The sequence below is a fragment of the Erinaceus europaeus genome, chromosome 11, assembly GCF_950295315.1.
Source record: "Erinaceus europaeus chromosome 11, mEriEur2.1, whole genome shotgun sequence".
Taxonomy (NCBI): domain Eukaryota; kingdom Metazoa; phylum Chordata; class Mammalia; order Eulipotyphla; family Erinaceidae; genus Erinaceus; species Erinaceus europaeus.
In genome coordinates, this window is record NC_080172.1 from 66,469,439 (window position 1) to 66,483,858 (window position 14,420).

General features: G+C 38.7%; 1 long non-coding RNA gene across 1 annotated transcript in view; it reads left to right on the top strand.

The window, feature by feature from the left end:
- Positions 1-14,420, top strand: part of LOC132541390 (uncharacterized) — a 153,733-nt gene that overhangs the window by 34,739 nt on the left and 104,574 nt on the right. The window lies entirely within an intron of this gene.

The following is a 14,420-nucleotide window of genomic DNA, read 5'->3' on the forward strand; positions in this document are numbered from 1 at the left end:
GAGAGATAAAAAATAAGAAAGCTTTCAAGGGGGGGAATGGGATATGGAGTTTGGGTGGTGGGAATTGTGCTGACTTGTAAACCTCTTATCTGATGGTCTTGTCAATAATTCCATTTTACAAATAAAAAATTAAAAAGAAGAAAAATAAAAATAAATCCAGAATATTGCATTTGCAATGCTAGGATTTTTTTTAATCTCCAAAGTCTAACTGAATTTAATAACAACTGACCAAATAAAAATATTCCAATAGTCCTCAACTTTTCCACTCATTCAGAAATACATTATTTAAGAGAGAAAAAGACAGGTTTGTTTATTAGTTTATCAATATCTGGGGTTGATAATGTAGGCACTGAAGTACCCAGATGCACTTAAAATACTCTCAGATTACATATTTGAATGTGAACATCTGGACTATTCTCAATAGTTGGCACTTTTGATTGCATTCTTCATGTTATGGTGGGCCCAGAGCCCTTGTATTCCAAAATTAAGAGTAATTGAGTTTTGGCCCATTTGTTTATAAGTCAACCCTGCAATGAGGTGTCAGAAGTACTTAGCATGGCATTATCTCCCAAAGCTATGCAGCCAGTGCTTTCTGGAAACAAGGGGTGCACTTATCTCCATTAATATTGTGTATTACCAAAGCATATTCTGTTCCTACATTGCTTAAATGCTGACACTTGGGGATTGAATCTCTCCTTTCCGATTTTGCTGTTTTAGTCTGGATGCAGGAAAGTGATGTTTCCCATACCCATTTGAAACCCATGGTCCTGCTTTTGAGGACACTGCTTCAATGCTCACAGAGCTTTCCCCTTGCAGGTGGGGATGATGCCTAACCAGCAATGGCATCTCCTTGATGTGGGAGCAGAGTAAAGGCCATCAGCCACATCTATAGTGTGAAGACATGTCAATTTATGTCCACATTGGGCTGGAATAGCAGTAGAAATCTAGACAGCCTGTAACTTGCTAGGCAGCGAGGTCATAGTTTCAGGAGGATAGCCTTTGGAGAGTAGGATTCAAGCAGCAATTGATGATACAGCTAGCAGGGCCAGTCTCCAAAGGAAGATTCTGGAAGGAGCTCCTGGGTCTAGGGTGCTTAAGGGAGGAGTCCAGTTATAATACCAAGGAAAATAGGTATAACTCAAATCTTAAAAACTAGCTAAGCATAGCTGGGACAGCAATGACTCAGTAGACAAGCGGACTATAGGTCTCACATCAGCATATCAAGTTTAGGGGCCAGGCAGTGGTGCACCTGGTTAAACGCACACATTACAGTACGTGAGGACCCCTGGTCCCCACCTGCAGGGAGAAGGTTTCACAGGGGTTGAAACAGGGCTGCAGGTGTCTCTCTCTATCTCTCTCCCTCTCTATATCCCCTTCCCTCTCAATTTCTCTGTGATTCTATCTAATAAATAAATAAAATATTTTTTAAAAATCATATTACGTTTAGGGTTTATTACTCACTCCAAGTCCGTTGAAAGTTGATGCCTCGGTGGCCAGCGGTAGCGCACCAGGTTAAGCGCACGTGACGCTAAGCACAAGGACCAACTTAAGGATCCTGGTTGGAGCCGCCAGCTCCCCACCTGCAGAAGGGGTCGCTTCACAAGCAGTGAAGCAGGTCCGCAGGTATCTCTCTTTCCCCCTCTCTGTCTTCCCCTCCTCTCTCAATTCCTCTGTCCTATACAACAACAACAGTAACAACAATAACGACAACAACAAATGAGGAAAATGGCCTCCAGGAGCAGTGGATTCGTGGTGCAGGCACTGAGCTCCAGCGATAACTCTGTAGGGACACACACACACACACACACACACACACACACACACACACACACACACACACTGATGATTCAATTGCAATGAGTTGTTTATGTAGCTTTGATCTTATTAAATGCAGACTCCTGGCTTTAGTCCATGTATTACCTCCATCAAGGGGCACTAGTAGAGTCTCCAAAAAGGTAAAACAATATCAATAACCTTATTGCTGCCTAAGGATATAGGTGCCCAAAGGAGAGTTCGGCAGTAACGCAGCGAGTTAAGCACATGTGGCACAAGGCTCAAGGACTGGAGTAAGGATCCCGGTTAGAGCCCCAGCTCCCCACCTGCAGGGGAGTCACTTCACAAGCTGTGAAGCAGGTCTGCAGGTGTCTATCTTTCTCTCCCCCTCTCTGTCTTCCCCTCCTCTCTCCATTTCTTTCTGTCCTATCTAACAACGACATCAATAACAACAACAATAACTACAGCAACAATAAAAAACAACTAGGGTAACAATAGGGAAAATATACAAATAAATAAATAAGAAATAAATAAGAACTCTAGCTTTCTGGGTTATGAGAAGACATTGACTAGTAAACAGAAGCTTCAAAAAATAAAATGTAGGAGTAAAAAGGCTGAGAGGAAAAGAAAGGTAGCCAGAGATTTAAGCAGAAAAGTCTACCAAAGCAAAGACACTGGCAGGTGCTGTCTACACAGGTTGGAGGGCAGGACCTGAGAGGTCCCAGGTGCATGTAAAAGCTGGACACATGCCTGGTTACACCTTGATCCCCAATGTAAACTTTAAAAAAAAAACTTTATTTTATTTTATAGAACAGAGAGAAATTGGGGGGGGGAGGTAGAGAGAGAAAGAGAAATAGAGGGACACCTGCCTCACCACTCCTAAATCTATCTCCTTATAGGTGGGGGTTGGGGGCTTGAACCCAGGTCCTTGTACTTGGTAATGTGTGTATTTAACCAGGTGTGCCACCACCCAGCCCCTTAAGCCCCAATATATACAAATTATCTGCATTGTAGGAAGGAAAGAATGGAAGAAGGGTCCAGGCAGTGGTGCACCGAGTTAAGCACACAAGATAACATTTACAAGAATGTGGGTTCGAACCATCCCCCTCCCCACTTGCTAGAGGAAAGCTTCATGAGTGGTAAAGTAAGTCTTCAGGTATCTCTCTTCCTCTTTATGTCTCCCTCTCCTCTCAATTTCTCTTTATCTAGAAAGAAAGAAAGAAAGAAAGAAAGAAAGAAAGAAAGAAAGGAAGAAAGAGTGAGAGACAGCAAGAGAAGAAAAAGGGAAAAATGGCTGCCAGGAGCAGTAGATTTGTAGTGCTGGCACTGAGCCCGAGTAAAAACTGTGGTGGCAGAAAAAAGAAAAGGAAAGTCAAAAATGAAGGTATGAAGAAAAGATCACTAAGTGAATGCTAGACTTTGGATGGAAGTTACTCATATAATGAAACTTGAACTCTATCTGTAAAATTTTTAGACCAGGTAATCTTTAAAAAAAAAGTTTACATCAACAAATATTTTTGAGTACTTAATAACTGGAAAACACTGAGTTTTTTATTATCTTTGTTTCTTTATTGAATAAAGAAAGGCATAAATTGAGAGGAAGGGGGAAGTAGAGAGGGAGAGAGACACCTACATCACTGCTTCACTTATTGTAAAGGTGGGGACTGGGGCTCAAACCCAAGTCCTTGCACATTGTAGCATGTATGCTTAACCAGGTATGCCACCACCCAGCCCCAGCACTGAGTTTCCAAGAGATTGGGATGATGATAACACTAACAGCCAAAAAATACCAGAGTTCTAATTCTTTTTTAAAAAAAAAAGTTTAATGTTCAGCCTGACTGCACATCTTAAAGACCTAGAAGAAGAACAAGGGAACCCTAAAGCAACCAGAAGGACAGAAATCACTAAAGTTAGGGCAGAAATCAATAACATTGAAAATAAGAAAACCATACAAAAGATCAACAAAAGTAAATGTTGGTTCTTGGAAAGAGCGAACAAAATTGACAAATCTTTAGCCAGACTCACAAAACAAAAAAGGGAGAAGACCCAAATAAATCGGATCATAATGAAAGAGGAAATATCACAACAGACACCACAAAAATTCAACATATCATGTGAGGCTAATACAAACAACTATATGCCACCAAGCTAGGGAACCTGGAAGAAATGGACAATTTCCTAGATACCTACCAACTTCCAAAATTAAGTAAAGAGGAAGTGGATAACATGAATAGGCCCATCACAGCTAATGAAATTGAAACAATTATCAAAAACCTTCCCAAAAATAAAAGTCCTGGACCAGATGGTTTTACAAATGAATTCTACAAAACCTTCAAAGAAGAACTAATACCTCTACTTTTAAAAGTCTTCTAGAAGATTGAAGACACTGGAATATTCCCTTCCAGCTTCTATGAAGCCAACATCACTTTGACACCAAAAGTAAACAGAGACACAACCAAAAAAGAAAACTATAGACCAATATTTCTGATGAACATAGATGCTAAAGTGTTGAACAAAATTCTAGCTAACTGGATACAGCAGTCTATTAAAAAGATTGTTAATCATGACCAAGTGGGGTTTATCCCAGGCACTCAAGGTTGGTTTAATATACATAAATCAATCAACAAAAGCAAGACCAAAAACCACATGGTCATATCAATAGATGCAGAGAAAGCCTTTGACAAAATACAACATCCCTTTATGATCAAAACACTACAAAAATGGGAATAGATGGAAAATTCCTGAAGATAGTGGAGTCTATATATAGCAAACCTACAGCCAACATCATACTCAATGGTGAAAAATTGAAACCATTTCCCCTCACATCAGGTACTAGACAGGGCTGCCCACTATCACTGTTACTGTTCAACATAGTGTTGGAAGTTCTTGGCATAGCAATCAGGCAGGAGCAAGGAATTAAAGAGATACAGATTGGAAAAGAAAAGTCAAACTCTTCCTATTTGCAGATAACATGATAGTATACATAGAAAAACCTAAGGAATCCAGCAAGAAGCTTTTGGAAATCATCAAGCAATACAGTAAGGTGTCAGGCTACAAAATTAACATGCAAAAGTCAGTGGCAGTCCTCTATGCAAACACTAAATTAGAAGAAGATGAAATCCAGAAACCATTTATTTTTACTATAGCAACAAAAACAATAAATATCTAGGAATAAACCTAACCAGAGAAGTGGAAGACTTATATACTGAAAATTATGAGTCACTACTCAAGGAAATTGAAAAAGACACAAAGAAGTGGAAAGATATTCCATGTTCATGGGTTGGAAGAATTAACATCATCAAAGTGAAAATACTACCCAGAGCCATATACAAATTTAATGATATCCCCATCAAGATCCCAACCACATTTTTTAGAAGACTAGAACAATGCTACAAATGTTTATCTGGAACCAGAAAAGACCAAGATTTGCCAAAAACAATCTTGAGAAGAAAGAACAGACCTGGAGGCATCACACTCCCAGATCTCAAATTGTATTCTAGGGCTATTTTCATCCAAACTGCTTGGTAATGGAACATGAATAGACAGACTGACCAGTGGAATAGAACTGAGAGCCCAGAAGTAAGCCCCCACACCTATGGACATCTAATCTTTGACAAAGGGGCTCAGACTATTAAATGGGGAAAGCAGAGCCTCTTCAACAAATGGTGTTGGAAAAACTGGGTTGAAACATGCAGAAGAATGAAACTGAACCACTATATTTCACCAAATACAAAAGTAAATTCCAAGTGGATCAAGGACTTGGATGTTAGACCAGAAACTATCAGATACTTAGAGGGAAATATTGGCAGAACTTTTTTCCGCATAAATTTTAAAGACATATTCAATGAAACCAATTCAATTACAAAGAAGACTAAGGCAAGCATAAACCTATGGGACTACATCAAATTAAAAAGCTTCTTCACAGCAAAAGAAACCACTACCCAAACCAAGAGACTCCTCACAGAATGGGAGAAGATCTTTACATGCCATACATCAGACAAGAGGCTAAAAACCAGAATATATGAAGAGCTTGCCAAACTCAACAATAAGTAAACAAATAACCCCCATCCTAAAATGGGGGGAGGACATGGACAGAATATTCACCATAGAAGAGGTCCTAACGGCTGAGAAACACATGAAAAAATGCTCCAAATATTTGTCAGAGAAATGCAAATAAAGACAACAATGAGATGACACTTCACTCTTGTGAGAATATCATACATCAGAAAAGGTAACAGCAGCAAATGCCGGAGAGGGTGTGGGGTCAAAGGAACCCTCCTGCACTGCTGGTGGGAATGTAAATTGGTCCAGTCTCTGTAGAGAACAGTCTGGAGAACTGTCAGAAGGCTAAAAATGGGCATACACTATGATCCTGCAATTCCTCTCCTGGGCATATATCCTAAGGAACCCAATACACACATTCAAAAATATTTGTGTGTACTCATGTTCATATCAGCACAAACTGTAATAGCCAAAACCTGGAAGCAAGCCAGGTGTCCAACACCAGATGAGTGACAGAGCAAGTTGTGGTATATATACACAATGGAATACTACTCAGCTATTAAAAAAAACCATTTTCAGCTGATCTTGGATGGACCTTGAAAAATTCATGTTAAGTGAAATAAGTCAGAAACAGAAGGATGAATATGGGATGATTTCACTCTCAGAAGTTGAAAAACACAAGATCAGAAGAGAAAACACAAGTAGAACCTAAACTGGAATTGGTGTATTGCACCAAAGTAAAAGACTCTGGGATGGAGGGGGGGAGAATACAGGTCCAAGAAGGATGACAGAGGACTTAGTGTGGGTTGTATTTTTATATGGAAAACTGAGAAATGTTATGCATGTACAAACTATTATATGAATGTAAAACATTAATTCCCCAATAAAGAAATTTTTTTAAGTTTAATGTTATTTTAAAAAAACTTTGTGTATTTACTTTTTTAGATAGAACAAAGAGAAACTGAGAGGGGAAGAGAGATATAAAAACATCTGCAACACTACTGTTCATAAAGCTTTCCCCATGTAAGTGGGGAAAGCAGAACCTGAACTCAGGTCCTTGAACATGTGCACTTAACCAGGTGAACCACTATCTAGCCCCAGAGTTCTAATGGTTTTCTTTTCTTTTTTTATTGGGAGGACTAACGGTTTTCAGTAAATGCAGTTTTTGATACCTGTGTAAAATTTCTCAGTTTTCTACAAAACACTTTCAACCCCAGCCAACGTTCTCCTCCACCATCATGCAATAGGACCTGAAAGCCTCCATTCCCCCAGAGTTCTTTATTTTGGTGCAATACACCAGACCCAGTCCAAGTTCTACTCTGTGTTTCTTAGTTGTCAACTTCTTTCCACAGGTGAGATGATCCCATAATCATCCTTCTCTTTCTAGCTCATCTCACTTAACATGATTCCTTCAAACTCCATCCAAGTTGAGGTGAAGAAGGTAAATTCATCCTTCTTAACAGCTGATACATGTACATATACATATCATAACTTTCTTAGTCATACATATGTTGTTGGACATTAGGTTGCTTCCAGGTTTTGACTACTGTAAATTGCATTGCTACGAACATATAGACATATCTTTGTGTATGAGTGTGTTTAATTCCTTAGCATATATCCCCAAGAGAAGAATTCCAGGTCATAGGGTAGAGCCTTTTCTAGCCTTCTGAGAATTCTCCAGACAGCTCTCCATAGGAAAGAGTTCTAATTCTAAAGGTTTTCCTTTATCCTCCAACTAATTTTATAAGACCTGCTAAATGTAGATTATCTCCCCCACCTCTCTCTCTCTTTAACCAATCTTTTTTTATATACCAGAACACTGCTCAGCTCTAGCTTACAGTGGTGTGCTGAGACTGAACCTGGGACCTCAAAGAATGAGGCATGAAAGTCTTTTGAATAAACATTATGCTATTTCTTTGGTTTTGTTGGACCATATGCTAATTAAAACCAGAGTAGAAGATCTATCCTGGGAGATAAAGACCTGCATTACATGTGAACTGTTACAATCAGGAATATGAAAATCCTCATTATGTATTTATTGTTGTACAGATATGTAAGTAAATAAACAATTAAGCACCTACTTGTACAGAATGGAAAACTGAGCGCATTGATATAGACCATTTCATTGACCTCTCATAATATTTGTCTTAGATATCATTTTCTTCATTTTACATTTTCTTGAATGTCTATACAAAAAATCATAATTAAAATTTACACAATTAAAATTTGATCTTATCGTACTTCAACAGATGCCCTTAAATATCTATCAGAGCTTTACAATTACATGCCAAATTAATTTCAACAGTTCACATAAATATCCACTAACCATATGACTAAAATAGTTCTGTTTAGTTTTTGAAATTTATTTTATTGTGGCCCACCTCTAGCCTCACAGTAGAGCACCTCATACAAGGAACATGAGAAGGCAAACAAAAGGAATGTTCTATATATCTTCAAATATTTCTGGTCAGACCCACTTTGAAGAAAGTCATGGTGGAAGTATTATTTGCAATATACATCTTGGAAAAGTAAGCTGTTTTGTTTAGTAGTGTTCTACAGTCACTCAATTGTTTCCACAAATGTTAAGAGTCCCATCTGCAAACAAATAATTGGTACATACCATGGCTCTTTACTGCTTATTTCATCATTAATTGCACATCGTGCCTATGATTAGAGGTGTGACTGTGCCTGCTTTTCCAATAAATTAACCACTACCAGAAAAGGCCATGCACGTGTCTCAGTATCTAGTTGTTCTCTCTTATATATACAGGCTCAATAAGAAGCATCAGGCTTGCTTAAACATAGTACTTTTAGTTCTTTGTTTGACATGGCTGCTGACAGAATCCCAATCTTCCCTGAATAGAACTTTTTTTTTCTGAATTATCACTGTGCCATGTGAGGCTGTAGACTGCTGGGTCATTCTATGGAACACAACAGCACTGAAAGTCATCATCTCCATATCTAGCATCATTCTTTCTTCTTAGAAAATGGTGCTAATTCAGGAAAGCCCATATTTAAGCTTTGCATTAAGGACTAGGACTTAGGCGTTGTAGTCTATCAGTTATCTTTAGAGAAAATATACTCATTTTTGTAAATGTATTTATTACATTATTTGAAAATCATGTACCATTTATCAGCACACACACAGAGACTGGAAATACAAGGGAATGAGACAAACCCTCTATTCCCCATAGAGGTGGTTTGCAAATTGGTACTACTCGCTTTAAGTCCTGGTTCTACTGTCTCTTAGCAGTGTGGTACTGCAGTGACCTCACCACCCTGCACTCAGTCTGTCCACAGGATAAACAGTATAGGAATAGCATTGTGGTTTAAAGATTGGTGTATATAAAGTATTTAGTATACTATTGGCTTAGTACTATGTATTTACTGCTCGATATGCTAGCTATTAGTAAGATGGAGTGCATATTCTTGTAGATGGATGGAGCATATCACACAAACCAGACCTGGTATGGTAAAGACCTTCAATGGAGCTTTGAACAAAAAAATCCTATGAGGAGAAAGGATTGTGAATTCATTTAAAGTCAAGATTACTGATTTTAATTCAAGGTGGTAATCATTCTGGGCAGGTCACCTCCAAGCTAACCCTTGATGACTGAATTCACCAGCAGGAAAAGGGTAAAAGGTGTGTCCAGTGAGCTAGAGCAAGAGCAGCTAGCATAAGTAAAAGCTTGGCTATTAAGTGGTTGGCATGTTTTAGACCTACAGAGGATATTGCCAGAAGTATGGGTCAGAGCCAGGATTCAACCATCATGGTAGCATAAGAAAGCCATGTGATTAAATCTGTGTTTTACAAAAATAACCTGGCTACTTCCTGGAGAATGAAGTACATAAAAGAGAGACTGAGAGCAGGGAACCTATTATGAAATGGCCATGGCAACCTAAACTGGGGCAGTGGTAGTGAGTTTAGAAAGGTGAGGGCAGAACTGAGAGGGAATATGAAGGGGAAAAGAATTACCTAATAATTGAATAGATATAAGGATAAAGGCAGAAGAAGGACCTGTGGTGACTTTGTGTTCTAGCATAAAATAAGAAAAACAGGAAGAGATGCAAGTTTGGAGGGGAAGATAATGAGTCCAGTGCTATAAATATTAAGCTTGAGTTATCTGCAGGAAGACTATCCACGAGAGCAGTTGAGAATATATTTCTGGAGTGCAGGATAAACCCACCCGAAATGGTATGGAGAAGAGACAATAGAAGTAAAGGGTAAAAGTAGCACTTAAAAGTCCTCACACATCTGCACAGCTGAACTTGTTCTATGATATGGAAGAGGAAAATTACAGTCATCTCTCCAAAATAAACCTTTTACACCAGCAAAACCAGCACATTCATAGCACCTTTTTACTCCCTGTGTCTTCCCTCTTTATTTTCTCTTCTCTCCAACCAACATGCATTGATTAAGTGTCTATTATGTGTCAGAGATTATTCTATATTCAGAGGCTACAGAAGTGAAAAAGTTGGCACTCCTACTATTGAAGAATTTTTGTTTTAATCCAGGAAGCAGTAAGCAAGGAACCAATTTCAAGTAAATCAACACAATAAGGAAAATAAAATAGACAGTAAACTAGAAAATTACCAAGTATAGAATGCTTTGAAATCAGTCAGTTGTCATCAGGAAAGGCAACTCTGAAGAAGTGACATTCTGTTACTGTTATTATTACTATTGTTGTTGTTTTTTTAAAAATTTTTATTGAGACAGAAATTGAGAAGAAAGGGTGGCAAACACTAGGAGAAGAAGAAAGAAGAAAGGGTAAAAGAGAGAAAGAGAGAAGTAGAAATAGAAGCACCTATAGTACTGCTTTACCACTCTTGAAATTTCCTTCCTAAAGGTGAAAGTTAGGATCTTGAACCTAGGTCCTTGCAATGATAATATGTGAACTCTACGGAGTGTACTACCTACCTGACCCCAGGAGTGGCATTCTAAACAGAGTCATATGAAAGTGATGGAGGAGGGCATTTGAAAACCTAGAGGGAAAATGTTTTTTTTTTTAGGGGGGTCGCAAGCGAGTGCAAGACAGCCAGTTTGGCTAAAACAGACCAAAATCACATAGTAGTTTGTGCATGTGGGTACCACATTGTCTTGTATTGTTAACTAATACTGCTGTGGAGATTTTCATGAGTTTCTAGTTAATCTTCCCAATCCATGAAAATCTATTGAAGATAAGGCCTATATTCAAATTTCATATTCCCACAATAACTAAAACCAGTTCCTTTGCACATGATTGTTCATTGTCCACTCATTTACCTACAATTACAATTAACAGTAATATCTAGGTCTGCCTTGTCTCAGTCTCAAAAACTTTGGGGCTAATCCAAGAGGCTACTAACCATCTAGAAAATGATGAACAGCTATGTCCATTGTTGTTGTGATCAGTAAAATCAAGACAGAAATCTCAGATATTAAGATTGAGCCTTGGTGTCTACAAATCTGATGATTTTATTTCAGCTCTCATACTGATGACTGAAATATAAAGAAATTCTGTATGTGCTCAGAGAAACTGTTGGCTTGGCTGCAATTCTTTTCTTAAACATTGTAATAATAATATTATTACCCACCCCGGGAAGTCATGAGAATTAATAAGACATTCTCAAACCACTTTAAACCACTCCACTGGGGGTACTAAATAAGTGGTGTGTGTTCCTCCTGAAGTGCCACTTTTGACACTGATTTGTTGTGATGGGTTCTGCTGTCCAACAGGGCTGGAATTCACCCACCAACTCATTCCTTATAAACAAAAGGCTGGCTGTCAGAAGGCGGTTTTCAGTTAAAATAAATATGAATTGAAGTGAACTAGTCAGCAATCAGAAGCAAATAGACTGCTGATAGAAATCTAGTGTTTATTAAGCACTCACCGTGATCAACATAAGAGTTTCACAGTATGAGACAAGAAGGCAGGCATTAGATTTGGAAATCATCCAACATTTTAGGCCTAGCTCTACCACTAACTAGCTATGAGCACTTAAACAAATTGATAAATGTCTTTAGCCTTACCTGTAAAGTAAGGGCTTGCTAAAAAGATCTGATCTGTCTCCCAGATAGGGCCAAAGCATGAGAGAAATGGAAATAGTCATTTTTGAAGAAGAGACACTTCACAGCAAAGCAAAGCTTCTGACCATCCATCACAAAACCATCTTCTGCTTTGGCCTTCCATGTCATTGATTAATATTAATCTCAGTACTAATTCCTGCAAATGGAGCAATAAATCACATTCCAAGTCAGATATAGAAGTGCATGAAACATTTGGTCTTTAAAAATAGGGCCTTTGCCTTTCTACAAACCATCCTTGCAGCAAGCTGTCTGTCTTATTCTTAGATTCAAGTATATGAATGATTGATTATACTGCTGCCCTAATACCAGTTCAAAAACAGTATTCTAGAGTTTTGTGAGAGATTGTTTTATATGACTGCCCTCTTTTAACATCTTGCAACATACAGCACAGCCTGCTGTGCCAAGCACTGTCCTAGGGATGAAGTGTAAGAGAAAAGAATAATGCTGAGATCAGGTGGTGACACATCTGGTGGAGCATACATATATTACAACGTGCAAGGACCCAAGTTAACCTACAGAGAGAAAGTTTCACAAGTGGTAAAGCAGTACTGCAGATGTCTCTCTTCCTCTCACCCACTCTTTTTTCCCCTTCTCTATTGATCTGTCTCATAAAATACATTTTATGTATTTATTTATTGAATAAATAAATGAAAACATGGGTGCTTGTTGTATCTAGAAGAGGCAGAGGTGAAAAGCCTATGGCATAATGGAGTGAAATGCTCTCTCATCCTACCTCCTTATCCCAGCAAGGTCCTCAGTTCAAAAAAGCTTGTTGATCTCACAAAGGAGATAGAAATGCAAAGACTCAATTGTTGGGGAACTCAATATATACTGAATTCCTGCTATGTATCAGTTACTCTGAGCTTCTAAAAATATAAATCAGATAAAGACTTAGTTTCTGTCTTAGAATAAACTCTTGGTTAGAAGTGGTGGTGGAAGCAGTGACCACAAATCATTCTCACTCTAATTATCAGTTCAGGTATGGTGGGGATGGATTGGTTTTGTTTGTTTTTCATTTTTTGTAAATGACTTGTACAACATGATTGGAAACACATTCTTAAGCCCAGGGTTGACTCTCCATTGCAGTTGATGAAAATGTCTAGAAACAGAAGCTGTGTTCAAAGTTATCACAACATGGTGAACAGTTTATCTTCAAAAGAGATAAATGGAAACTATCCTCAGGCCCAAATCAAGAAACAAATAGATAATTTGTAGACTGAATTTTCTCCCAGTTTAACATCTAGGGTGTGGCAAATTCCCCACCAAGAGGTCAGCTGTGAACATTCAGTAGAAGGTCTAAGACCCCCCTCCTGTCCTTTCCTCCACAGATGTGAATTTCCTTTTATTTTTCCCTCTTAATTTCCCAAGGACAGGATATTTTACTGTCCTGAAGACATTATCCTCCTCTTGCAAATCCTAACCAGAAACTTGGTCATCAATTTTTCCCCATGACTGAAATATTGGCTGGGAAAGTTAATGTGAACTAATCACTATGAAAACTTGGTCTCTGTCCCTACTCTCATCTTCTATATTCCTTTTTTTTTTTTTTCGGCTCTTGTTTATTGTTTATTGTTTTGTCTTGCTTTCTATCTTACTGCCTTCCAGCCACCAAGTTGCTGGTGCCATTAAGATTCCATCCTGAATTTCCTGGGCAGACAGGACCTCACCAATGAATCCTGGAACCTCACCTCTACAGAGCTCCACCCTTCTTGGGAAAGATAGAAATAGGCTGGGTATATGAATCGACCTACCAATGCTCATGTCCAGCAAAGAAGCAATTACAGAAACCAGAACTCCCACCTTCTGCACCCCAAAAAGAATTCTGGTCCACACCCCCAGAGAGGAAGAGAAATGTTAGGGGAAGATGACCAGAGTGCTCTGAATTCCAATTCCATCAAGACCCAAAGAGAGAAGAGGAAAAATGAAGTATGCTCAGAAACAGCAATAGGTGTAGGTGACTTAGAAAGGGAGAAGGCAGGACCATAAGAAAAAGGGGGGGGGGCAAATATATACAAATGTAGATATTTATAGAAATAGTCAACTCATATTTGTGACCTTGGGAAAACTACTGCAGTTTCCAATGGAAGGAATGGGATCACAGAATTCTGGTGGTGGGAAGGGTGTGGAATTATACCCTGTTATTTCATAATTTTGTAAACCAATATTAAATCCATAATAAAAATAAAAAATGTTTTTCAAAAGGGAGAAAGAAAGGTAGGAATGAAAGAAGGGAGGAGGGATGCAGGAAGAAAGGGAGAAAGGGAAGAGAGTAGCTCCCAAATATGGGAAAGGCATATAAATATTGTTGACTGTAAACCCCATCAATTTGATGTGATCTGGAGCCCATATTCAGCTTAGGAGCCTATGTGACCTCTGCATCCCTGTATATCTGAGCTCACAGTCTGTGGTCAAGAGTAGGTACGTTCCAAACTGCCCCAATATCAACCCATCTTCCTCAGGTGTAGCATAGAGTGTGTTGTCCATCCTACCTTTGAGGATAGAACATTCTCTACCATTGTTGATCCAAGTTGAAAGCAAGGTTGTATGGGGGGGGGGGGGTCCACAAAGGAGTCTATTG